General features: G+C 48.4%; 1 protein-coding gene across 3 annotated transcripts in view; it reads left to right on the forward strand.

The window, feature by feature from the left end:
- Positions 1-24,795, forward strand: part of PKIB (cAMP-dependent protein kinase inhibitor beta) — a 467,775-nt gene that overhangs the window by 309,412 nt on the left and 133,568 nt on the right. Inside the window, exon 3 of one of the 3 annotated variants that reach the window (XM_069235406.1) lies at positions 22,543-22,619. The exons of the other annotated variants lie outside the window; for them this stretch is intronic. The gene's annotated coding sequence lies outside the window, so the exon portion shown is untranslated. The remainder of the gene's footprint in view (positions 1-22,542; positions 22,620-24,795) is intronic. 3 annotated transcript variants of the gene reach the window in all.

The following is a 24,795-nucleotide window of genomic DNA, read 5'->3' on the forward strand; positions in this document are numbered from 1 at the left end:
ATGACCTTCCTGCTACTTTCAGATCAGCAGCTGACACTTCAACAGTGTATGAGGGCAGCCCCAATGTTAGCCTATGAAGGGAGCAGGCCTCACAGTAGTGTAAAAAGGAATTTAGGAGTTTTACACTACCAGGACATATAGCTACATAGGTGCATGTCCTGCCTTTTACCTACACAGCACCCTGCTCTAGGGGTTACCTAGGGCACACATTAGGGGTGACTTATATGTAGAAAAAGGGGAGTTCTAGGCTTGGCAAGTACTTTTAAATGCCAAGTCGGGGTGGCAGTGAAACTGCACCCACAGGTCTTGCAATGGCAAGCCTGAGACAAGGTTAAGGGGGCTACTTGAGTGGGTGGCACAACCAGTGCTGCAGATCCACTAGTAGCATTTAATCTACAGGCCCTAGGCACCTGTAGTGCACGTTACTAGGGTCTTATAAGTAGATTAAATAGTTCAATCAGGTATGATCCAAAGTTACCATGTTTAAAGGGAGAGAGCATATGCACTTTAGCACTGGTTAGCAGTGGTAAAGTGCGCAGAGTCTAAAAACCAGCAAAAACAGTATCCAAAAAGTGGAGGGAGGCAGGCAAAAAGTTAGGGGTGACTACCCTAAGGCTGTCAGGTCTAACAATTACTTTCTGATCCCGCTGGGAAAGTGTTATTTTCTTTATTGCCCAAAGAAGAAGAATTCAAATCTTGGAAGATTGTAACATTGTGCAGTAGGTGTATATATTTCCTTACTTCGTCCCTCCACATATGCCTGTCTGAACTTATGCCTTTTATCCACTCCAAATACCTCTTGTAAAAATATATCCTATGCGGTTCCCCGCTGCTTAGGGACAGGGTTGTATTAATTTCATAAATACTGTACATAAATACATACATTCATTTGCATAGGGATGATGCCCTACAATGCTGTGTGATTAGCAATAAGGTCAGGCTCAAATCATCTTAAGTGGAAAATTGGATGGCTACATATTGGCCTTTAAGTCCGCGTTTATGGTAAAGGACCGTATTCAAAAGACAGTAGGTTAGACAACAAAAGGCATGAGATCAAGGTTTTTCCAGAAGACTATATTCTTAGGCACATAAATGGTCTGTAGATAATCAAGGGCAGTCCTTTGTAGGGCTGCCGTCTGTTATAGGTCCCTTACAGATTACACATTGGTCTGCTGCGAACAGTGTGGTTATGAAAAGAGGCTCATGATGGGACAGAGGCTGGAGAGTGACCATTTGCTCCAGCGCATGTTCCATCAAGGTCCTGATCTGGTTTTCAGTGGGGCCCGTGTTTCAGTGTTGACATTTGGCTCACAACCTGGACCCTGAGCACAGTGGATCTTTTAGGGCAAGAAATAAGAGCAGAGACCCTTTGGGATTTATGGAATATATGAGTGAATGTCAGGAAGGGACTTGGCAACTCTGTGTCCTTTTTTGCGCAAAGAAACTGTACTCCTAGCCAGAATGTTTATATGGAAAAGCTAAGAAAACTTGCGTAGATTGAGTCATCACTTTTGTGGTATGAAACAGAAACTCTTATGAAGCAAAGCAATTTAATTTGCATGATGATACAGATTAGACGAATTAATAATATCTCCAAAGCAGAGGGATTCGAACTATATTAAAAACACAAGCCATTTGAAAACAACACTGCATGTAATAAAAAGCGGAATATCATTTGACCTAACATGGGGCAATATACAATGCTGTCATGGAATAAATAATTATTTGTGAAGCTGAATGCCAAGGGAATTGATTATAATAAAACTCCCAGTTTGAGACCGGCGTTCCTCAGGCTGTGTAGGAATAAATTCACTACTTTCCTTAAATGCAACTGGATACCACCACAGAATTGATTTAATATGCTCAATGTTGTTTATTGTTGGCCCTGAGTCCTGCTGGAAAGAGAATGAGTATTTCCCAGATGGCGATGTTTAGAATGGTGACCTCCTTCTTGCAAGGGATCTGTCATTCTATCACTCCATAAAATGGCAGACATGGATGACGCAAGCAGCAGGTGATCATCTTTGCTTAGACCTTTCATCAAGATATTTAACAAAGTTCCCCACGATCATTTGGTTTGAAGAATTCAGCATCATCCTCATGGTTCAGGCAGGGTACTGCAAGGATGTCACTGATGCATAATGTTGCGACTGTGGCCACCGTGGCTCCTAGTGCCTTGTGTCCTTGTGTCCTGCAGCCGTTCCAATTCATTGCATTTTAGTTGACTTCTTAAAAGGTATTGACAAACTGCTCAATCTAGACTATGCAAAGATGGCACTATGGGAAGCTCCTAGATGTCTCATTCACATTAATAGTGAGCTAGACATCAATGATTGTGTAAAGTCAGATTAACAAAGGTAGGGTTCTCTACCAGTGTTGCCAAGTGTCAATAGTAATTTCTTCTTGCCCTTGTTTTGTTTAGAATAAAGATGAGAGACTTGATCTCAGCACTCGGGACGACTAGATTGTTTCCACTCAAATAAGCAGGTGAACATAGTAATTTAAAAAGTAGTTTTTGTGGAGGTTGTAAAAAGGATCCTGTTTGTATCCACCTGCAGCACTGTGCGGACGATCTACTGGCCTCCGCCCTTGTTAATCCCAGTAAAATGCACATAAAAACCACTGGGCAAAATAATAAAGTGCTGGCATTGGGGATCACAAAACTAGAAGTTGCGCCGACACACGGGTGATCAACTATCCCCGGTCGCCCCATTTAATTAGCATGAAAAGCACCGCCAGCACCGCTATTAAGGGTCACAAACAGTTCAATAACATGAGGGATGGGTTGTTGGTATTGTTCCGGAAGAAGCATACAATGCTTAGGACATCTCTGCTTATATCCATTATGTGACAAGGTTTGTTTGCGTTTACATTAAGCTTTGACACAGAAGGCCTTAAGCAGAGTCTTTCCCAAGCACGGGGAAATTATAGCCTCTGAGGGAATTTGATTTGAAAGTGTGCATGATATACAGTGGATTCGTGCACTCAGAGATGTCTTTTTAAGGCAAAACAATATCTTCCAACGCCGACTGGTTTCTTTGCTTGTGGTCTATGGTGATGAGCCAATCAAATGAATTTTTCAGCGGAAGAACTGTGTGTGTGTGTTTGGGTTAACAAAATGCTGGTCTTTCTAGCTGTACATTTCGCGATTAGACGCCCAATCAAGGAATATCAAAAGATGTATTGCTGCCTTAAAGAAAATTTAATGTGAGCGTCATGAAATGTTGGTTTACATCTTGCCTCTTACACTACCTGAGAGAAGATATCTTCTGTTTTCTATGAGCTGTATGGAACCAGAGGGTAGGCAGTGTTCAATGCATGTTTACCTGCACTGTTTACTGTGTCAGATGCTGAGGATTTGCGGGCTCGCACTACTTAGATCTTAAACATTTGTCGAGTGTGTGGACCAAAGAATATTCTGGCCTACATTTCAATTGTTCTTCCCAAATTGGAGTAAAGTACAGGAAACAGTACTGTATCTCACTGGCCCACCTTTGGGCTCGGATGGATTTTAATGAATTCGAATGAACTCTACTGTTTTTGTTATTTACTGCCACATTTTATAATAGTATATGGGTTGATGGTTTTCAAAACTGGAAATAAACAATTGAAATTATGTTTTGAGTAGGTTCTTACCTTCCTATAGCTTATCAGCATGGCTAGTATTTTAATGTCAAGGCCGGAAAGAAAATAAGTTAAAGCCAGTATTTCCTCTTTCCCCCCTCTTTTTCAGTTTAAAACATTTTTATATAATTTATGTGTGTATACTTAACGAATTCAACAAGTTGTATCACTATGCACATTTAACATATAATACAGACATTAAGGGGGTCATTCTGACCCTGGCGGTCAGTGTTAAAGCGGCAGCCAACCCGCCAACAGGCTGGCGGCCCAAAAAATTGAATTCTGACCCTGGCGGGAACCGCCAACACAGGCCGCCGCATTAACACTCCGACCGCCACGGCGGTACAAACAAACAGCGCAGCGGTCACCGCCAACAGGCAGGCGGCAGACAATGTACCGCCCACCCTATCACGACTCACCAATCCGCCACCTTTTCCGGGGCGGGAGCCCCGCCGATAAAAACACGGCGGAAACAGACATCTCCAATGGAAAACGCTTACCTCGACACACTCCACGCGGAATCGGAACAGCATGGAACCCGAACTCCACATCCTCCCAGCCATTGCCTTCCTGCTCTTCTTCCAGGATCACGAACCTCGCCGCAGATGACAACGGTGAGTACTGCACCTACGACACAGGGGAGGGGGGAGGAGGAAAGGTTACGGGCACACACATACGCCACACACCCACCCCCACCCTCACCCCCACCGAAATACCTACACACCTATGCAGATAAAAAAGTCAGAGTGACACCCCCAAACCCCCCCCCCCCCCAAAAAAGCAAAGACAAAAGGCAATGAATGTAAAAGTAGAACTATATTATTGCAACAATAAAGTATAGCGACCTTAGCAATATATGAAGAATTAATACACATCTAGAACTATATCCATACAAGTAGCAAAAGTCCGGCCCAGTCTTTCAAAGTCCAAATGTCCATGGGCCAATGTGCAGCAACACATGGGCAAAGCCCACACACGAGATCGAGTCCATTGGAGAGAACACTGCTGGGGCATCACAAAAATAAAAAACAGGCACCTCAGGGGGAAGGGAAGGGGGGGGCACCTCAGCCACATGAGTCCACGACGCCAGATCCACGAAGGCCCTCCATGCCCACTGTGCCATCCTGGGGAGTGCAAAGCCACAGTCTCACAAGTCTCTACAGTGGGTGGATTGCCCACTGTGCCATCCTGGGGAGTGCAAAGCCACAGTCTCATAAGTCTCTACAGTGGGTGGATTGCCCACTGTGCCATCCTGGGGAGTGCAAAGCCACAGTCTCACAAGTCTCTACAGTGGGTGGATTGCCCACTGTTACATCCTGGGGAGTGCAAAGCCACAGTCCATCAGGTGGATTACAGAGACCACTGGTCATGGAGGAGGCATGGTGGGCAGAGTGCGTCGTGAAGGCCTGCCCGACACAGAACCGGGACTGCCAATGGGCCAGCGGTGCTTGACAGGAAGGGCCCAGCGGAGCGGTGCTTGAGACGGCGGTGCCCAGCGGAGCGGTGCTTGACAGGAAGGGCCCAGCGGAGCGGTGCTTGACAGGCAGGGCCCAGCGGAGCGGTGCTTGAGACGGCGGTGCCCAGCGGAGCGGTGCTTGACAGGAAGGGCCCAGCGGAGCGGTGCTTGACAGGAAGGGCCCAGCGGAGCGGTGCTTGAGACGGCGGTGCCCAGCGGAGCGGTGCTTGACAGGAAGGGCCCAGCGGAGCGGTGCTTGAGACGGCGGGGCCCTGTTCAGCGGTGCTTCTCACGGCGGGGCCCTGTTCAGCTGTGCCTGTCTTGGCTGGCCCCTGTTCAGCGGTGCTTCTCACGGCGGGGCCCTGTTCAGCGGTGCCTGTCTTGGCTGGCCCCTGTTCAGCGGTGCTTCTCACGGCGGGGCCCTGTTCAGCGGTGCTTCTCACGGCGGGGCCCTGTTCAGCGGTGCCTGTCTTGGCTGGCCCTTGTTCAGCGGTGCTTCTCACGGCGGGGCCCTGTTCAGCGGTGCCTGTCTTGGCTGGCCCCTGTTCAGAGGTGCTTCTCACGGCGGGCCCTGTTCAGCGGTGCTTCTCACGGCGGGGCCCTGTTCAGCGGTGCCTGTCTTGGCTGGCCCTTGTTCAGCGGTGCTTCTCACGGCGGGGCCCTGTTCAGCGGTGGCTGTCTTGGCTGGCCCCTGTTCAGCGGTGCTTCTCACGGCGGGGCCCTGTTCAGCGGTGCTTGAGACGGCGGGCCCTGTTCAGCGGTGCTTCTCACGGCGGGGCCCTGTTCAGCGGTGCTTGAGACGGCGGGGCCCTGTTCAGCGGTGCCTGTCTTGTGTTTCCAGTGAACCACACCTGGCCAATACTTGCCGCTCAGTCTGCATTGGACCTTTCCGTTGCGGGGCCCTCCTGTGATGGAGTCCTGGGGCCCTGGGTCTCCTCCGATACCCCCGGAATGGGGCTGGTGGGGCCCTCATGGCCAGGTCGGCTGCTCCCTGCCTTTTGCTCCTTGCTGCCCTTGCCCTCCTTGGCAGACTGTCCGTGGCCCTTGGCTCCCTTACCCGATGTGGCAGGTGACGGTGCAAGGCTACCCTCCTTGGGGGCAGGCGTATCAGGCCTGTCGCGCCTGCCCTTCAGTTTTTTGCTCCTCTTCCCGGGGGGTGGGGGGGCTGGCTGTGCCTTTGCTGCTGGACGATGTCCCAGCCAAAGGAAAGGGCGGACTCCAAAAACCAGGCACGACGTTCTTGGGAGTTGCTGGGCTGGTGGTGGCTGAGGTGTTTGTGGAACTCTTACGGGATGGAGGGGGTGGGTCAGGTGAGGAAAAGAGGTCAAGTTTAGAGAGGAACATTTTCTTTGGAGCCATGGGAAAGGTAGCTGGAGTGGGTATGGGAGTGGAGGAAGAGGATGTGGTTGTAGGAGAGTCAAGTGTGCTGTCTTTGGGTGCAGGTGCTTGGGCAGGAGGCTGACGTGAGGTGGATGGCTGTTGTTTGGGTGCCTGCCTGCGTTTGTGTGGTTGGGAAGCGGGGGTGACAGACACACTGGGAGAGGACACAGGGGACGTGTACATGGCAGTGGGGGTGGTGACTGCACGTGTGCGGACTGGTCTGGAGGGTGTGCTGGTGATGGGTGCAATGGCTGATGGTGGTGTGCTTGCAGGTGTGTGTGGAGACGTCACAGGGAGGGAGGAGGGAGACGAGGAGGTGGGGGACACAGAGGAGGTAGTGACTGTTGGCATGTCTGCATCTGGATGTTGCTTGGGTGAATGCTTGTGTGTCCTGTGGTGCTTATGTCTGGATGAGCTGCCCTTGGGTGTTGAGGTGTGTGCAGGCTGGTCTGTAGGTGTGGATGGGATAGGCAGAGGAACAGGGGAGTGGGACTGGGTAGAGGGAGTCAGAAGAGGGAGGCTGGAGACAGGGACAATCGCTGCCGTCAGTGCTGAGGCCAGAGCGTTGAACGATCGTTGATGGGCAGCCTGACCCGAATGAAGGCCCTCCAGGTATGCATTGCTTTGATGCACCTCCCTCTCCACACCCTGGATGGCATTCAAAAGGGTAGACTGCCCAACAATGATGGTCCTCAGGAGGTCAATGACCTCCTCACTGGGGGCAGCAGGGGTGACTGGGGCAGGGCCTGAGGTGCCTGGGGCGAAGGAGATGGCCGGCTTCCTGGCCTTGCGGGCACGGGCCGAAGGCCGAGGGGCTGCTGGGAGGGCGGAGCTGGTGCGCTGGGTGGCGGCTGTACCTGTAGGATCGGTGGGCACGGATGTTGCCGCCACCGCAAGGGAGCTCCCTTCCGAGGACGTGTCGGTGTCGCTGACGTCTCCACGGGTCCCCGTGGTGGAGCCCCCCTCGCCCTCCGTCTCACTGGTCATGTCGGAGTCCGTTGCATGGCCCTCCGGGGCCATGTGAGATGCAGCTCCCTCTTGCGCCAATGCCACTTCTCCTCCGCCTGATGATGCTAATGCACACATTCACAGAAAAACAAAGAAAATGGGGGGGGGGTGGAAAACATAAAGACAAGTTGAGTGCATGCATTGGGGACACCGTTGGCGGAGAGGACAGACACAGAAGCCCCCTGCACTACGCTGCGCACTTGGGGTACACTACTCATTCACTGGGACATGCCCTACAAGCCTATGGGCGACAACTGCCCACACAGTATACACTGGTCCATGAATCGCGTTACTAGGCACCCTACAGAGGTGGGGGGCGGGGGCACAGGACCATACCTCACGGACGGGCCTATCCTACAGAAATCGCCTTGGCCTAGGGATACCCACAGCCCTCCTCCCCCACCCAGGCACCTCCACTGCGCGCAAAATAGCTGAATGCGCTGGTACTCACCCCCTTGTGTCTGCTGTGATGTCCTCAAGCGCCCATCTAAATCGGGGTAGGCCACCGCCAGGATCCGGGACATCAGGGGGGTCAAGGTACGACTGGCACCCCTCCTAGGTTGGGAGGCCATCCCCAGCAGAGCCTCCGCGGTCTTCCTGCTCCTGCGGCGGATGTCCTCCCACCTCTTGCGGCAGTGGGTGCCCCTTCTGTTGTGGACCCCCAGGGCCCGGACGTCCTTGGCGATACAATTTACATTTTGGCGATGGCACGCCAAATGTCAATCTTCTGATGGGCGCTGACCTATGTGACATGTACAGGGGGGGAAGAGAAACATCATCACTTTTCTGCATGCTCGATGTGAGTGGCCCCCCCTCCCCAACCTTGCCATGTGGCACATGCTCTCATCTGTCGTGCCATGCATTCGTCATTCGCTGCCCTCCCCTCCATCGTACATCCTCCCCACTCAACCCAGGCATTGGGCACTATGCATTGCCCCCCGTGTACTCACCTGTTGGTCTGGAGGCCCGTAGAGTAGCGCATACTGGGGGAGGACCCCGTCCACGAGCTTCTCTAACTCCTCGGAACTGAAGGCGGGGGCCCTTTCCCCAGTTGCAGCAGCCATTGTCACTTCCAGACCGAGGTCACAGCAGCACTTGCAGTATAGGTCCTCTCCTGTGGATGCTCAGGTCTCGTGTGATCAAGCAGAGAGAAAATGGCGGTTACGGCCGCGGCGGTGCGTACCGCGGCGGTGCGTACCGCGACCACCGGCGCTCACCGCCATTGGCTCCTGAAACCCATAGGGATCAATGTTGTCCAATGCGGCTTTGCGCCACGGACTGCGACCGCCTACCGCCACGGTGTGCCACGCTTGCGCAATGACCTCACTTCACATTGTCACACTTCACAGGTCAGGCAGCCGCCATTTCAAGGGCCCACATGGCTTAATTCCTACTGCGTCACACATGGCTAGGCCTTGCACCGACAATCATACTAGCCATTCAATCCCGAGAGATTCGTGTACTGTGCATGCTGTGGGCACTTACCTGTGGGTTGCTTGACTCTGTGCTCCATGTTGTCCTTCCTAGGCATCGTCCGCTGGGACTTGCGAGGAGACGGAGGAATCTTCCCGTGTACAGACCGCTGGTGGACCTGTCGACAATGGAAGAAAGACACGTCATACTCACCTACAGACTCAACCGTGCCACTATACAGGAACTGTGTGCCCAGCTGGAGCCAGACCTGATGTCACCCATCCGCCAACCCACAGGGATTCCGCCTCTAGTGCAGGTGCTGTCAGTACTGCATTTTTTTGCCAGTGGATCATTTCAAACTACCGTGGCCATTTCATCTGGGATGTCTCAGCCTATGTTTTCAAAGGTGTTGTCCAGAGTGTTGTCTGCCCTGATGAAATACATGCGGAGCTACATCATTTTCCCTGAGGTGGGTGACTTGCCTACAGTGAAGGGTGATTTCTATGCCCTTGGACACATTCCCAATATCATTGGTGCCATTGATGGTACCCATGTGGCTTTGGTTCCCCCAAAAGACAATGAGCAGGTGTACAGGAACCGAAAAAAATATCGTTCGATGAATGTCCAGGTGGTCTGTTTGGCTGACCAGTACATCTCCCATTTAAATGCCAAGTTCCCAGGGTCAGTGCATGACGCGTACATCATGCGAAATAGCAGCATCCCTTATGTGATGGAACAGCTACAGAGACACCGTGTGTGGCTAATTGGTGACTCTGGTTACCCAAACCTGCCTTGGCTATTGACCCCAGTGAGGAATCCCAGGACCAGGGCAGAGGAACGGTACAATGAGGCCCATGGGCGTACCAGGAGGGTGATTGAGCGGACCTTCGGCCTCCTGAAGGCCAGGTTTAGGTGCCTGCATATGACTGGTGGATCCCTAATGTACTCACCAAGGAAGGTGTGTCATATCATCGTGGCCTGCTGCATGCTTCACAACCTGGCTTTGCGACGCCAGGTGCCTTTCCTGCAGGAGGATGGTCCAGATGGTGGTGTTGTGGCCGCTGTGGAGCCTGCGGAGAGTGAAGAGGAGGAAGACGAAGAGGACGACACAGACAACAGGGACAGAGTGATACTGCAGTATTTCCAGTGACACACAGGTATCTACTCCTGCACTGTATTATATCTGTAACTGTAGTGGCTCTCTACTGTCTGACCTTTCACCCCAATGTATGGTAACTTAGTTGTGTATATCACTTCCTATTTCAGTGATCTGATCCCCACGGAGTGCCCTCTGGTTTTTTTCCCCATGAACTACCGCTGTGTGACACTGGTATGTTGTCATCACAATGTAAATAGAAATGTTTTGTTGGTTATATCAAATACATTTGGTTTAAATAAATAGATAGCAGAATCCAGTTGGTTTTTGTGCAATAATTGTGTTTATTGAAGTTTTCAAATAGGTGTATAGTTCAAAAAGGGTGATGGGTGATGGTGGAGGCATGTCCATGGCAGTGTCCAGACTGTGGTTCCTACAGGTCCATTGTCCATATGCCTGTGGAAGGTGGAGCAGGGGCAGTTCAAGGTTGGACAGGGTGAACAAGTGGGACAGTGGGATGACATCCGGGGGTTTCCGTGCATGGCGGGGGTCTTGACATCCTACTCTGTCTTCTTCCTAGATCTCAGGCCTTTCTTGCGGGGTGGTTCTTGTTCTGCAGGGGGTGGGGTCCGGGTGGGCCGTTGCTGTTGTGTCGGGGCCTCCTGACCACTAGCGCCGGCGGAGGTGGTGGGCTGTTCTTCCTCCATGCTAGTGGCAGGGGCCCTTTGGGGGGCCACATGGTCCCGCAAAGTGGTGACAATCTGGTTGAGTGCAACCACCATTGTACCCATTGCGGAACTGATGCTGCGCAGTTCTTCCCGGAACCCCATATTCTGTTGCTCATGCAGAAGCAGGATCTCCTGCAACCTGGCCAGGACCGTCGCCATCGTCTCTTGGGAGTGGTGGTACGCTCCCATGATGGTGGTGAGGGCCTCTTGGACAGTGGGTTTCCTAGGCCTGTCCTCCCTCTGTCGCACAGCAGCCCTCCCAGTTCCTCTTTGTTCCTGGGCCTCTGTCCCCTGGACGGTGTGCCTACTACCAGTGCCCCCAGGTCCCTGTTGTTGTTGGGGTTGTGGGTTACCCTGGGTGCCCTGTACTGGTAGACACACCGCTGCTTGACCTGTCCTGGAGACAGAAGCATGGGCCCGCTGGGTGGGTGCTGTGCTGGTGTTTCCAGAGGGGGGTAGGTCTGCTGTGGCCTGTGGCTGACTGAGGGTAACCGACTGTCCGGAGGTCCCCGATGGTCCGGGCTGGTCATCAGGTTCTAGGTCGACAGAGCTGCTGTCATCACTGGGGGCCTGTTCTGGGGGTGGGATGGACAAATCTGGACCCTCCTGGCCGGTGTGTTGGCGTTCGGGCCCTGCAGGGGTAAAATAGTATGGTTATTGATTTTGTGTGTGCCATGGCGTGCGATTTGTGGGTGCCCTTGTCCCCCAGTGCTGGCAGTCCCATGTGGGAGGAGTTGTGAGGGTGGTTTGTGGGGGGGGATGGGTATGTGCAGTGGTCATGCTTAGGTGATGGGTGTCCATGGTTTGTGTTGGCATTCAGGGGTTGGAGTTGGGTTGGGTGGGTTGTGCTGGTGAGACATTAACAGGGAGTATGTGTGCTGGGGGGTTAGGGGTGAGGGTGGGGGTGTGGGTTGGCATGTTGGTGGTTGGGGGGGGTGAAGTAGTTGAGATTAGACTTACCAGAGTCCATTCCTCCGCCTACTCCAGCGAGGCCCTCAGGATGCAGGATGTTCAAGACCTCTTGCTCCCATACTGTGAATTCGGGTGGAGTGGGTGGGGGTCCGCCGCCAGTCTTCTGCACAGCGATGTTGTGTCTTGACACCATCGACCGCACCTTCCCCCGTAGGTCGTTCCAGCGCTTTCGGATGTCTTCCCGATTTCTGGGATGCTGTCCCACAGCGTTGACCCTGTTGACGATCCTTTGCCATAGCTCCGCCTTCCTGGCTATTGTGGTGTGCTGCACCTGTGTGCCGAAGAGCTGGGGTTCTACCCTCATTATTTCCTCCACCATGACCCTGAGTTCTTGGTCCGAGAACCTGGGGTGTCTTTGGGGTGCCATGGGGTGGTGTGGATGAGGTGTGGGGTGGTGTTTGTGGTGATGAGTGTGGTGGTGTGTGGTGTTTTGTGCGTAGATGTGGTGTGGGTGATGATGTTGGGTTCCTGTGTGTGTTGTGCTTTGCGTTCCCTGTGCTCTCTCTCTGTGTATTGCGCCTTGTCTCTGAATTTCGATTTGTGGGGGTTTGTGGGTGATGTGGGTGTGTGTTTTATATGGTGATGGGTGTGTGGGTGTGTTGTTTGTATGTGTATCAGGTGTGTGTATTTCGAATTGTCCAATGTGGCTGTGTTTTGTAAAGGTGTGTGTATTTTGAGCGCGGCGGTGTGTACCGCCAATGGAATACCGCGGTTGAAAGACCGCCGCGTGGATTCGTGGGTTGTAATGGCATGGGCGTGTTTGTGTTGGCGTGACGGTGGAGGTTTGGTCATCTCCAGTTTATCGCTGACCGCTGATGAGGCGGGCTTCAGTGGATGTCGGGTTTTTGGCGGTTTGGCAGTTGTGGGTCAGAATGACCGTGGCGGTTTACCGCGGCCGCGGCGGTATGATGGCGGTCTTCTGACCGGTGGTAAGAGCCTTTTACCGCCGAGGTCAGAATGACCCCCTAAATGTATTGTAATGATATAACATCTTAACTTAATGTATAGTTATGACAATAGTGCTAAAATTAAAACTTTGTATAATTATAAACGAAGCACGAAGAATACGAGTGATTATAATTAATTTCAACAAATAATTAGCAAATAAACCTAAAATTACAACTAGAAGCAGAAATTACGTAATTACGTAATTATTTTAGAGCTGCATTCGTATTTCTAAATGACTATTAAACAGGTGCAGAACTGCTCGATTTACAAAATGCAGCATTTTCATGCAAAGCCACATTCAGTATCAGAGCTCTTTGCGAATCTCAAAACTTTAACAAACAGCAAGTATTGGTGGCAACCTTAGTTTTGAGGTGCACCCCCATCTACCCAAGTCACTCTGCATTTCAGCTGCTCTCAGGGTCCAGTCTCTCTGCTGCATAGCTCCTGAAGCAGTACCTTTGTTATATCAGCTTGATATATATATATATATCCCTTAGCTCACCCTCATTTTTAGGGTTTCACCCTCCTTGGACTCCCCTTCACCTTCCAAACGGGCAAAATTCCTCCCCTTAGCCATGAATAGGGTCACCTGCTTTGAAAACAATCACCCTACAAAAAAAGACAGCTCCTGCTGGCTTCAGAAAACCTCTCCAAAACCACACAATCTGAGAAATATTCCAGAAATAAAAAATAAAGATATGTACTGCCTCTACTCACGACCACTGCTACAGCATGCGTGGGAGTTGTCCATGTTTACAACATTTCGTATCCACTCAAACCAGGGTTTCAGATGCCATCTAATCTATATTTCATGAACCGTATAACTCTAAAGATATATTTGCATTAGTGAGGCATGTTTTAAAATATTTGATGGGTCTCGCTGACAGATTTATGTTGAGTGCTAGCCCCCAAACTGAGCATTGCAGCTTTACAAATCAAAGAAGGACAGAAACTCGGAGCTGGCGTGTGGTTCTTTGGAATTATTTAAGAAATACTAGATGGAGCACCACCATATACCATTATCGGCAAAACAATATTTCGCCGTACCTTCTTTTGTTGTGTATGGCTCTCAGAGTAACTATCCGAAATATCAGATGTGAATCCACGTTTTCACTGCTCTGACGTAAATTCAGTGAAAAAGGAGTTTTACCCCCACTGGTTTGCTACCATCTTTTAAGTGAAGGTCAGGTGGGTGTTGATGTCTCTTCCACAGGGTGGAACTGTGAATGATGCAGTGCTTAATTTGTAAATAAAAAGGTGCTGGTGCCCAAAGCCCTCCTCTTAAACACGCGGCTGCTGCAATTAAATGTGCAAACACAGAATACTGAGGCAGCAAAATCCTGAGGCCATCTCGGGCCTCTCCAATCCATTTAAGCCACTCCCTGCCCCTTCAGCTCGCACCTGCAGCTTTCTGCTTTCTCTCATTGTGACGCTTTTTCGTTTTTTGTCTTCCTCCGTCTTTCCTATATGTGTCTTTTGCTCGCAGTAAATGCTTGAGGCCGAAGAGCAAGCCCTGACCCTCAAAAATAAGTGCCGGTGCTCAGCACTGGAAACAACAAGCACAAATTAAGCACTGGAATGATGGTCCGCCATTTACCATGCCTTTTCCTTTCCTGTCTGTCGCACTTGTCCGCAGAGTTGGGCGGCGAATTTCGGGCCAGATGTATGAAACTTTTCTGCACTCGCAAACGGTGCGAATCGTAAAAATCGGCCGTTTGCAAGTGCAAAAAAGTGGTCTTTGATGCATGAAAGGCATTCGCAGACCAAAAATAAGAAATCGCAAAAATTGTGATTTTTTTGCGTTGCGACCTGGTTTTGCGAGTCGCAATTTGCGATTCGGTATTTCCAGTAGGAAATTGTGAGCGCAAATTGCGAGTCGCAAAATCCAAGTCGCAAAGAGATGCATCAAAAAATCGCAAATTGCGATTTTTCACAGAATGGCATTTTGCACATTCAAAATACCATTAACTGAAACCAGGTGGTAACCAGGTGCAAAATTAAAAAATGCATTTAAAATGCATTTTTAAATTGTACATGTAAAGCACACATGCCCTTTTGGCATGTGTGCACCTTACATGTCCCCCAATTTTTTTTGGGGGGTGCAGCAGAGCGGGCCTTAGCCCCCCAGCACCCTGGGGTTTTGCATTTCCAAAATTGCGATTTCTGGTTCAGAAATTGCAATTTTGGAAATGCAAAAAATTCGCAGATATGGGCCAACAGGCCCATAGCTGCGAATGGGCCGGTATCGCAATTTGCGATTCGGTAATAGCATTTGCGATTTTTAAGAAATCGCTATTACCGATTTGAAAATGTGATACATGGCACTTTGCGAGTCGGAAATAGCGATTTCTTAAAAATCGCTATTTCCGAATCGCAAAGGGCTGTGATGATACATCTGACCCTTAGTGTGATCATCTGCCTTCTGCTTGCTGCCCTTTGCCCATGTTTGGACTGTGCAGACCAGTTGCTGACAGATTTCTCTCTGTGTGGGCAGGAATGCTGACAGCATGGTGCCGTCTCTCTGCTTCCGGCTTCTTGGGGCTTAAAGACTCTGAGGGTAGTGCTGCAGTGTGACAGCGTGCTTGATGTTTTGATTTTCGCAAAGATTAAAGGTATCCAACGAGATGTTTCAGTGAGTTAAATGTTCATCACTGGCATCTGTGTATGACTTGAAGGTCACAAGTTCACATTCCAGTGTAAAAGATGTGTCCTAAATAACAAATAATGTTTGACTAGTGTCCCAACATTTTGCACCAGAAACAACTTTGTTGCATATTACAGAACCATGTTTTCCTACACTCCGCCAAACTAGGAGCAAACTAGACCTGAATCCATCTTGAAAATCAACATGCCCACGTTTTCATTTTTTCGCTTTCCATACGCAGCAAAATGTGCACTAGTGAAATGCCAGAACAAGGAGGGGCCCATTGGATGATTTTTCCATTTTGGCAGGTGCCACAAGTACCTGTCTCTAGGTGGTATTTAAGAGAAAGCAAGGCATCTGGTGCCATCTAGTGGTGTGACCGGCTATGTAAGCTGCTCATTGTTAATGAAGACCACCATCTTGTTTGCAGGTGAAACATCTATGGATAGATTGTACTGAAGGACTGCGAGGTCCTAGAAAGCGCAGGCCATGTCGCATAATGCCCCCCACCTCGTTGTGACAGATCCTGATGGGGAGATTGAGCCTATGTTATTCACATACTTCAGCCTCTGTGCAAATAACGTTTTTTGCTGTAGATGGAGGGGAAGAATTATTACAGTGTTGCGTTGCCCTTTTGTCATGCACGGTAATGTAATGGCAACGCAACACTAATATAAGATTAACCAAGCAAGGCAAGGCCACCTTGTGTGGCCCTGCAGTGCTTGGGAAATCTATAGTAACACAAGGCAGCGCTAGTTGTTGCCATGCGTTTCACTGCACCAGGGAGATGTTCCGTGGGTGGTACTTGGGTGTTCCCATGCACCTACCCATGGATTTTGGTGCAGTCCCAGATTTACCATGAGTGGTAGACCTGGGAATGTGTCAAAATGCTACGCCTTCCAAGGGAAGGCATATGAGGAGAAATATGTTTATTTCTCCTCAGTTTTGCCTCTTTCTACGTGTGCTGCATTCTGTAGCACATAAGGAAGGAGGACATAACTCAGAGGATTGTTTTTGTGCAGGAAGATGTCCCTTCCTGTACAAAAACAATCCTTCCCTCAATGCAGGCATCCTTGCACCACGGCTCAAGGGTGCTTGTGTTGGTGCAAGGCAGCACATTGTGCGCCAGCGCAAGGAGAGGGCAGGAATGTGACATATAATGTTAAATGTGACCTATTCCTGCCCTCTCCATTTCACGCAGCAGGATGTCTTGCTGCATTGCATTGCACGAAAGGTTGATAGATCTGGGCTGGAGTATTCAAGGTGTCATGTCAGCACCTGAATTATAGTGATCCATTTTCAACCTACAATAGGGTCCCACCGCGTGCGCATGCTCAATGTTCAAGATGCCAGCAGCTACATGCATTCTTGTTGATTCAGAGTTTTGCTGCAAAAGTAGGCTCTGCACAGGTGTGACTGGAGTGTCAAACACTGAGGTGTATGCTTGGAATAAGCCTCCTTTACACCCTGCTGCTAAGAGATTGCCAAACTAAAGCATATGGGATAGAAGACTAGAGGCTTTTGTACGGTCAACACTGACTAGTGTCTGTTCCTGTGTTGTTCTGGGCTGTATGGTTATACGGTGGTGCGTAAGGGGGAATTTGATCCACACTCCACCTTGAGTTAGTGCAAATGCAGAAAATACAGTAATTTATTAGTCATCGTAACCAAAAGCAATTGACTGTAATTCCTAAAAATGTTCTTGGCATAATTGTATGTGGAAAAGTAGTGTGTGACAATGCCACTATCCGTTGACGGAGAGGAGTTCGGGTCCCAGATGGGGAGTCAGTGATTTTACTATTTTCTTGATAGTTCTGTTGATGTGTTTTAGGGTTTCTTTTTTGCTTTGTCATGGTGTTATTTCAATAATGTGACATTGTATGATGTGTACGCTTCTTACAGTCATGTTTTTGTGTGTTGTAGATTGGATGTAATTGGGGACTGTTCTGTGCCTATACTCAGACTACCGTAATCCACAAGTGTGTTGCACCACTGATCGTATAGGCCAGTGATACTCAAAGTACGGCCCGGGGGCCACATGCAGCCCTTATGTCCTTTACATGCGGCCCCCAGGGCAGCAGTAGCACTAGACTGCTGTTTCCTCAACTCAACAGGCAATACCTTATTTAAACATTATTAAAGATAACGAAAGGAAGTAAGGAATGTGTCCTGAATGCCTTAACTGCAGGAACACTTTCACTTTTAAAGAAATCGTGCAGCAAATGTCCAAAATTCAAAAAGTGTATTTCATATACACGCAGGACCATTTCATTCTACTGCATAAGATTATATCAGTGCATGGAGAAGTATTTTTTTTTTTAAGAACAATAGATTTCAAACATAAAATCAGAAACATTCATTCTTACACACACCTTGATAACAATGCCAATAGTGAATTAAGAGCCAAGTCAGTTGTTATCTGCACTCTTTGATTGGCCTGATTTGCTATTATACATGAACAACTTCATAGTTTATTAAATCAAACACAGGAGAAGGGTTTGCATAGCGCACATACTGAAGTCATGCATTTGGAGGTCCTTCTACATACAATAATGAAGAAAATGAAGGGAACGTGAAATAAAACAATTGCCTAGGATCACATATTTTGGTAAAGTGGGGACACTGGGATTAATTCCAGGTTTCTGTTTTCACTTTGAGCGATTCAGCCACTAGCCTATATATGCTTTGCTGCCCCCTACACCCACCATAACGCCACAAACCCTCCCCATCCAGAGCCCCCTTCTACCTTTGATCGCCACGCTGCTAGCATCAGTGCGGCCCTCGATCACACCCCAGACCAAACTTTGTGGCCCCTGGGAAAATGTTTGTGAGTACCTATGGTATAGGCCTTTAGTTATTGACTGCAAGTGTATTGTGGGAGCTAGCATCAGCACAATAAGTCAAATTACAGTGAAACCAGTTTGGTTTCACAAGAACGACAGAGAGGATGGTTTTCAAAGCATTACTAGCAGATTTGTCAAAGCTAGAAGCTATAATCATTCAATAAATCAATTTATCAAATATGCATATAAATCAAAACTGCTTTTCAATCTGAGATTATATATTGGGTAAAGGACAATACAAATCTTTACAAAATACAAGATGCAGAAAGGGGTTGCATTGGTTCCATAAAGGAACTTCCCATATATGAATAAAGCCTCCAAGAAAGGCAAGGGTAAACCCCAAGCGGAAGGTGTCCGCCTTAAGTGAACCAATTTAAGGATCAGGGGAAAATAGGCATAAGCATTCAAGAGGAAATCTCAAGAATCAAGAATAGAGGAAACTAGCAGAGGTATGAAAAGATCTTCCCTTGCAAAGTCAGGAAAAGATCTTCTAGAACTATCCTAAAGATACATAGTTAAAGTACACTGGATTTTTCAAGAACCTCTTCCCACCACCCCAGTCACATGATTTTAATAAGATTGCGCTGTCTTCTAGGAGCAGGAAAACTCCCCTTATTTTCACCATCGGACGATGGCATGCACAGCTGCACGGCCTTGAAAGTAACCCCAGTCCAGTATGCCTGGAACAGGAGGAAATCTCCCGTGCACGGTGTAAATCACAACAAACTGCCAATTACCTCTCCATGTTCTAGCACTTTAAAAGTAGAAAATGAGCTACTCATTTAACAAATGAAGGTTATCCGACACCTGAATCTAAAAGAAAAATGCAAAAACACATTGAAACCAACACTGCTTTACAGTGAGTATGGAGCACTAACATTTTGCAGCTCCAGGAATGTGAGTTGTTATAGGCATTTAATTCTAGGTCAGGGTTGTTTGTGGGCTTGACATTTAATCTCTCTTGTGGCAATAGTTTCTATTTTGTTTGGGCTCTAATAACTATTTTGAAGGTTGTCCTTAGAGAAACCATCTCTGATGCACAATCCCTTTTGTTGGCAATTGATGTCCTCAGCCTAGATTCGGTATAACACTTTGGCTTATATCCTGAATATTTGCTGACATTTATCAGGCTAGAACATTTCAAGTTCTTTATTTTGAGTGTGCTGTGTTATATTTGGCTTCTTTTACTGTAAGTGTTGAGAACAATACTTTTCTTTTGTGCTCTGTGGGTTACAGGGTCCTTATCTGTTCCCTTTGTCATCTTTATTGTGTGATCTTTGACCTTCTTACCCTGTTAGTTTCCAAACTACTAGTATATTCTTGTGTGGTACATTTGAGTGAGGGGAGAAGTGTAGTGTGCTCTCTAATTTCTTTGTTCTCCTATTCCTCCTATTTACTGCCCTTCTCTGTTGTGCTACTCACTTACAGTGTGTTAACATGGCAATGGTCTGCGTGGACGTCATTGGTAAGGGCACAGGCATTTAAGCCAGCAGCATAAGAAGTCAACCATAACGTTCTCATGGTCTTGGTGAGGTTCCTTCACATCTGATGAACTGTTCGTACAACTGCTGTCCAAAACCATCATCTTACCTTACTTTGAGAGACCTGCTCATTCTTGCTTACCTAATACAGCGATGACGAACCTTTTAGGATATGAAGTCACAAGATCAATATTTTAGTATCGGTATGCAACCTTATAGATTCCAAAACATCAACTTGCACTATATTGTCAATTTACATACATGTGGAGTTTGAATACATAGGGTCTCATTATGAGGCTGGTGGTCTTCGGACTGCTAGCCTTGCAGAGGCAGCCAGGACCGCCACTTCTGTGGCAGTCCGACTGCCACATAAATACCCTGGCAAACAGACCGCCAGGGTTATGCCAGCACCGCCAGGATCCATGATCCTGATGTTGTGGCGGTGGCAGAGATTGTAATCTGCCAGGGCAGCTCTGCCCTACAGATTATGACCTCGTTCTCTGCCAGCCTTTTCATGGCGGTTTCAGCGCCATGAAAAGGCTGGTGGAGAACAGGTGCAGGGGGCCGCAGGCGGGGCCCTGCACTGCCCATACACTTGGCATGGACGGTGCAGGGGTTCCCCTGCCCAGCACCGTCACAATGTTCACTGTCTGCTTTGCAGACAGTGAACATTGCAAGGGTTCTGGTGCATCCTGCGGGCTACAGCATTGCCACCGGTTCGATTACGAGCTAGAGACAATGCTGTAGCCTGTTTCCCGATAGGCCAGCGGGCAGAAACCTCAGTTTCTGCCCACCAACGTAGCGGAAAACTCCTAATAAGTCCATCAGGGTGGTCTCCACAAAGGCGGCAGCCACTCTGTCAGGAGTTTGGCGGATGGGCTTTCCCATCTGTTAATCTCATAATGAGGCCCTAAATCTGCATTTCCTTATATATACTTTCCTTGACAATATAGTAGTATGTATACTAGACCGTGCAGTGCATATTCCTTTCGTCTGCATGTAAAGAGTACGGTACTATAATATTGAGCTTTAGATATCGTTCTACAAATATATTGACGATTCTGTAAGCTTACATATGTAAGGATGGGTTTAGTATACTCAAATGTACGTATGCGTAACTTGACATTATTGATATCTTCAAAGTACATAGACATGGAGGTAATGATATTCAAACTATACCTTCCATATATACTTAGTTCCACAGCATTTAGATTATTTTTTAACACAATATTTCTGTAATCGATATTCTGACTCAAGACAGCATAGAGAATGACTAATGTATACAATTAACCTATAGCACCAGGTCGAGGGCCAGCATAATTGCAGGGAGACTTAATCTTATTTACAGCTCACATTAATGGGGTAGGTACTTAGCTGGTATAACAAAAACTGTTGCTAGATGCGGTCTATAAATGCAAATAAAATTCAATCTCGGCAGCAACACCGGATAGCCTATGTAAACAAAAACACAGAGAAAGGGCTCTTAAAAACCTTTAAGCTTGAACAGGTTTTCTGTTGCTCGAAGACAGCTGTCGCCATTCCAAAGAACCCTGTCAGAGCTCAGGGTATTTTTTTTCATGCAGCCTGGAGAATATTGCCGAGTAAACAAGGTTTCCATGGCAGCAATAATGTGATTACTGTATGTGCTAAATAACTGTTTGATTACAAGGTAATTAAGTGAACACCTCGCCACTGCAGTACATTAAAAATGATTGCGTTGTGCAAATTGAAGGCGACAGTGTGCTCGGAAAGCGGTATACCCAGAGCTGTAGAGCAGGGGAAACTGGCAGTAGATGACCTTTCTGAGTTGTGCCTCACGGGAGGTACATTGATACCTCGGATGCACAAGGAATGAGAAATTCACGACACAAAGCAAAACAGATCACAATAGACACTACTGTGAGAATGCAGCGACCCAGTTTAAAATGCCAAAATACTTCTCAGTGGCTGTCATCGAAAACTGGGTATATGCCCACTGGTAAGCCAGTGAGAAAAGGAGAAGACCTTGTAGCTCTGCCGTACTCAGGGGGGTAGCCAAAAAATGTAAGCCACCCTCCACACGTTCAACTAAAACTCCTATGATGCTGAGTGAGGAAACGGAGACCGATCCTAAAAGAGTGTTCTTCACCCTTTCATCCATACATCTGTGGATTCATCCTCTAACCTTTTCTATTCATCCACCAACTCATCCATCTATCCATCCATACTGTCTCCTTTCTGACCTTCCAAATTACTACTTGTGCATCATCCAGCCATCAATTATTTCACCAGTCGTTTCATTCATTGATCGCTCTGACCTCCATCAGTTCACTTCCGTCCATTCTTTCACCCATTACTTTTACTTTGCCATCCTTCTATTTTTTCACCCTCCCATCATCCATCCCTGCTTTCACCATTCCATACATACGTTGAATACTCCATCCATCCTTTATCCACCCATTCTATCTCTTGCATTCCTCCATACATTGTCTTCCATCCAGCCACACTTCTACCAATTTACCTTTGCACCTTTCAATCTATCCTGCCATGGTATTTCTTCACAACTTTTTAAGTATTCTTAGATTTGGTCTCTGAGAAAGCTTTAGCTGTTTTGCCAGACCACTGTTATTTAAAAACCATGTATACATGGTATACGTATGTAGAAGGGCTTTTGGTCAGCAGGGTTTGTCCATTGGTCTGTTAAATCTCTTTCACATTTTGTTTCCAGCCACCAAAGCATATAGAATGGGCTAATGGGTCAACCCACATTTCTCAAAGGCTCCCTTCACTTTAACTGAATAAAACCTGTGCTTTCAGATCAGCCTAAAAATAGTTCTTTTCATTGACAAAGGTGGTTCAAAGTGTGCTTAATGTATTTCATTTTTATATTAACTTTGAATAACAACTATTTATTTTGCCTGCAAAACGAGTGCCTGGTTACATGGTGATTTTTTTTCTGTCTCTTTGTAGGTCGTGCTTGCAAAAGACCTTTGTCGGCTTACAGAGAACTTACTTGGGCCTTTAGCCCACCCATTGCTTACCACCAGGTGGATTTATTTTCGCTCTTGTTTGCTTGCTTGCTTGATGTCAGTTTTGTGTTTGTCCGCCTCCTTGAGCATAGCCCCTGCCATCTTTCTTTTTTGAATGGCTTCTCTTTATACCTTGCAGTGATGTTGTTTAGCAAACCATTTTTGATTTGATCTCAAACAGTTCTAGTGAGTACATGTGTTTTGCAGCTGTCTCCCTCATGTGCTTCTCTCCCTCCTGCTCTTGTCTGCTTGTGTGTTTTTTTTATTTCAAACCCAAGGCAGCCACACTAAGAGGTAGCACTTTCTTTTGTCTTTTTATATTTGTGGCAAGCGGGTGCAATAAAAATAATAAAATAAAATAACTGTTGCACCGGCTTGCCAAGACCAGGTCTTTTGGCTTAGAGATGCTGGTTTTGTCTGTGAACCTAGGAACAGAAAATGCTCTTTAAAAACTTAGGCCCTCATTATGAACACAGCGGTCCAAACTGCGCCGCTGGCACTGGCGGTAAATACCGCCAACAGAGGAGTGGTCCGGACCGCCAAATAATGAACCAACTGAAACACAGGCATCCTGAAAACCACCCACCGCCAGTAGAGTGCCGACAACGACGGCAGAGTCCGCCCACAGGCCGACGGAAAAGCTCAACCCGCCCATCAAATAATGAACCACTAGTCCACCATGTGTTTCGGGGTGGGAACCACCACCACGCAAAGCCAGGCGGAAACAAACCAAATATAAGGAAACACTCATCTGAGGCCCACACAACGCGCCGAAGCAAACATGGATAGAGAGCTGCAGATCATGCAAGCCCTGCTCCTTGCCATATACCTCCACGACCGAGACTGCAGACGAAGACGATGACGGTAAGTACTGCAACCTACGAAACAAGGGAAGGAAGGGCACAATTACATACCCACCCACTCCACCCACCCCGCTACGCTCCCACAACTCTTCACAGCAGCAGAAGCCATACACCCCACAGCAAGAGGTACTTACCCGACACAAGGCAAGTACAACCTGACCATAGTACATACAAATGCCCCACACCCACAAACAATGAAACGAAAGACCAGGGTTCAAGAGTGTGCCACCAAAACACAGGCCACACATAAATATTTATTTCAGCTCACAGAGCTAACTATTCACAACGAGGCCAATGGCCAGTCCATAGTGCCAGACGTGTGTGGGCTACAGAGGCCCCAACCTGACTCCCAAAAGTGCACGGTACTCCACCTAATGGGGCAACAATGGGGCATCCAGGCACCTCAGGGAACTGGGGCAGGGGGTGGTGGGGGTGGGGATTTGCAACAGGGGTGGGGCTTGGACTTGCGCTCGGAAGGTGGAGGGGGTTTGGGTTTGGCCTTGGAAGGTTGGGGTGTGTGCTTCGAGCGGGTGGAGCCAGATGGAATTGGCTCTGCACAGGGCTTCTTCCTCTCTGGGGAAGGGGCACGGGAATTTAAAGGGCGGACAGGGGCGGGCTGTGAAGTGGAAGGAGTGGAAAGGGCATGGAGGTGCGCACGCTTAGGGACAAGACGGGGTGGGACAGTGGGTTGGAAGAGGTCAGCACAAGAGAGGAAACGTTTTTGGGGAACTATTAGGTTGGGCCTGGAGGAGGGCGTGGGAGTGGAGGCAGAGGGTGTGGACATAAGTGGTGTAAGGGTGCATGTTGTGGGTGCAGTTGACTGGACAGTATGCTGAGGTGTGGTGGATGTGTGATGGGTGGGTGTCTTGGTGCGTTTGTGTGTTTTTGGAGGAGGGGGGGTGAACACAGTGGGAGAAGACAGGCTGCCAGCGTGGATATATGTTGTGTGTGTGTCTGCAAGTCTGGTGAGTGTGCTGCATGTGTCAACTATAGTAGTTGTGGTGAGTGCAGATGTGGTGCTGGGGTGCATGTCTGGATGTCTGGATGTCTGCTATTGTGGTGAGTGCAGGAAGAGGTTCAGCAACAGTGACTGAAGGTGCAGTGTTGGGGTGTGCATGTAGAGGGACAGACAGGGAGGCGGAAAAGGTGGACACACTAGGGGAAGTGGATGTTGCTGTGTGTGCATGTGTATGTTGGCTGTTTGAATGCTTGTGGTGGGAGGTGTGGTGCTTGTGTTTAGAAGTGTGGTTTTTGTGTGTTGAGGCGCTTGATTGCGTGTCAGATTGTGTGCTTTGGACGGGTGAAGGGAGTGGGGTGCTGGAAGGGGTAGA

The sequence above is a fragment of the Pleurodeles waltl genome, chromosome 5 (genome assembly GCF_031143425.1).
Source record: "Pleurodeles waltl isolate 20211129_DDA chromosome 5, aPleWal1.hap1.20221129, whole genome shotgun sequence".
Taxonomy (NCBI): Eukaryota; Metazoa; Chordata; class Amphibia; order Caudata; family Salamandridae; genus Pleurodeles; species Pleurodeles waltl.